Source organism: Atractosteus spatula, unplaced genomic scaffold (assembly GCF_055471065.1).
Source record: "Atractosteus spatula isolate fAtrSpa1 unplaced genomic scaffold, fAtrSpa1.hap1 Scaffold_196, whole genome shotgun sequence".
In the NCBI taxonomy this organism is placed as follows: Eukaryota; Metazoa; Chordata; class Actinopteri; order Semionotiformes; family Lepisosteidae; genus Atractosteus; species Atractosteus spatula.
Genome location: NW_028296759.1, coordinates 52501 through 55000, shown reverse-complemented (window position 1 = coordinate 55000; position 2500 = coordinate 52501).

Sequence of the window (2500 nt, the reverse complement as noted above, 5' to 3'; positions counted from 1 at the left end):
GACCAGGCCTCCGAAAAGCCGATCGTAAAAAAGACTAAGTCCCCCGGGTGACCAGGCCCCTATAAAGCCGATCGTAAAAAAGACTAAGTCCCCCGGGTGACCAGGCCCCTATAAAGCCGGTCGTAAAAAAGACTAAGTCCCCCGGGTGACCAGGCCCCTATAAAGCCGATCGTAAAAAAGACTAAGTCCCCCGGGTGACCAGGCCCCTATAAAGCCGATCGTAAAAAAGACTAAGTCCCCCGGGTGACCAGGCCCCTATAAAGCCGATCGTAAAAAAGACTAAGTCCCCCGGGTGACCAGGCCTCCGAAAAGCCGATCGTAAAAAGACTAAGTCCCCCGGGTGACCAGGCCCCTATAAAGCCGGTCGTAAAAAAGACTAAGTCCCCCGGGTGACCAGGCCCCTATAAAGCCGATCGTAAAAAAGACTAAGTCCCCCGGGTGACCAGGCCCCTATAAAGCCGATCGTAAAAAAGACTAAGTCCCCGGGTGACCAGGCCTCCGAAAAGCCGATCGTAAAAAAGACTAAGTCCCCCGGGTGACCAGGCCCCTATAAAGCCGATCGTAAAAAAGACTAAGTCCCCCGGGTGACCAGGCCCCTATAAAGCCGGTCGTAAAAAAGACTAAGTCCCCCGGGTGACCAGGCCCCTATAAAGCCGATCGTAAAAAAGACTAAGTCCCCCGGGTGACCAGGCCCCTATAAAGCCGATCGTAAAAAAGACTAAGTCCCCCGGGTGACCAGGCCCCTATAAAGCCGATCGTAAAAAAGACTAAGTCCCCCGGGTGACCAGGCCCCTTTAAAGCCGATCGTAAAAAAGACTAAGTCCCCCGGGTGACCAGGCCCCTATAAAGCCGATCGTAAAAAAGACTAAGTCCCCCGGGTGACCAGGCCCCTATAAAGCCGATCGTAAAAAAGACTAAGTCCCCCGGGTGACCAGGCCCCTATAAAGCCGATCGTAAAAAAGACTAAGTCCCCCGGGTGACCAGGCCCCTTTAAAGCCGATCGTAAAAAAGACTAAGTCCAGCGGGTGACCAGGCGTCCCGAATCTGTCGGGGGTGACCAGGTGGCCGGCCCGCTGGACGGCGCTGAATGGGTCTAAATAATCGGAAGGGGGCTTAAGTCTGCAGCAGGGGGCATGGCCGGAGTCCATCCCCAGGCGGGGGGCATATTTCCCGGGCAGGGAGGCTTGGATCCCCCTGTCTGAACCGAAAGCACTGCTCGCGGTCGAACCGGGAGCCGGGTGCCTCAGACGCCGCTGCTGTGGTGCTTTTCCCCTTTTCACAAGCCTGGAGGCTTGGCCCAGGCCTAGCAGGAGGCATGCAACCGCCTGAGAGCGCTCCCGGGGTGAAAAAAAGACTTTTTCGTTTTCATGGAGCTTTTAAGGGGATGAATCCACCCCGCTCAAGCCCAGGCAGAGCTCCACAAGCTGGGCTTGGATTCCAGGTTCGCTCCCTTGCAGGCACCGGGTACGGAAGTTGCGGTGGCGTATCTCCGGGTATGTGGGAGTACCGAAAGTCGAGTGGTGTGGTCCCGGGTATGTGGGAGGACCGATTCTGGAGTGGTGTGGTCCCGGGTATGTGGCAGGACCGAAACTCGGGTGGCTTTGTCCCAGGCACGTGGGCAGGCCGAGTCAGCGGTGGCGTGGTCCCGGGTACGAGGGAGAGGCCGAAACAGGGGTGGCCTCTCCCCAGGCACGCAGGGAGCCTGTCAGAGGGCGGCCAGCCCGCAGCTGTGCGGGGGGCGCCCTCGGCACCCCGGCCTGCCCCAGGGCAGGCGGGGGAGCCTGACAGAGGGCGGCCAGCCCCGCAGGTGTGCGGGGGGCGCCCTCGGCACCCCGGCCTGCCCCAGGGCAGGCGGGGGAGCCTGACAGAGGGCGGCCAGCCCCGCAGGTGTGCGGGGGGCGCCCTCGGCACCCCGGCCTGTCCCAGGGCAGGCGGGGGAGCCTGACAGAGGGCGGCCAGCCCCGCAGGTGTGCGGGGGGCGCCCTCGGCACCCCGGCCTGCCCCAGGGCAGGCGGGGGAGCCTGACAGAGGGCGGCCAGCCCCGCAGGTGTGCGGGCTGAGCCCTCGGCACCCCGGCCTGTCCCAGGGCAGGCGGGGGAGCCTGACAGAGGGCGGCCAGCCCCGCAGGTGTGCGGGGGGCGCCCTCGGCACCCCGGCCTGCCCCAGGGCAGGCGGGGGAGCCTGACAGAGAGCGGCCAGCCCCGCAGGTGTGCGGGGGGCGCCCTCGGCACCCCGGCCTGCCCCAGGGCAGGCGGGGGAGCCTGACAGAGGGCGGCCAGCCCCGCAGCTGTGCGGGCTGAGCCCTCGGCACCCCGGCCTGCCCCAGGGCAGGCGGGGGAGCCTGACAGAGGGGCGGCCAGCCCCGCAGGTGTGCGGGGGGCGCCCTCGGCACCCCGGCCTGCCCCAGGGCAGGCGGGGGGAGCCTGACAGAGGGCGGCCAGCCCCGCAGGTGTGCGGGCTGAGCCCTCGGCACCCCGGCCTGCCCCAGGGCAGGCGGGGG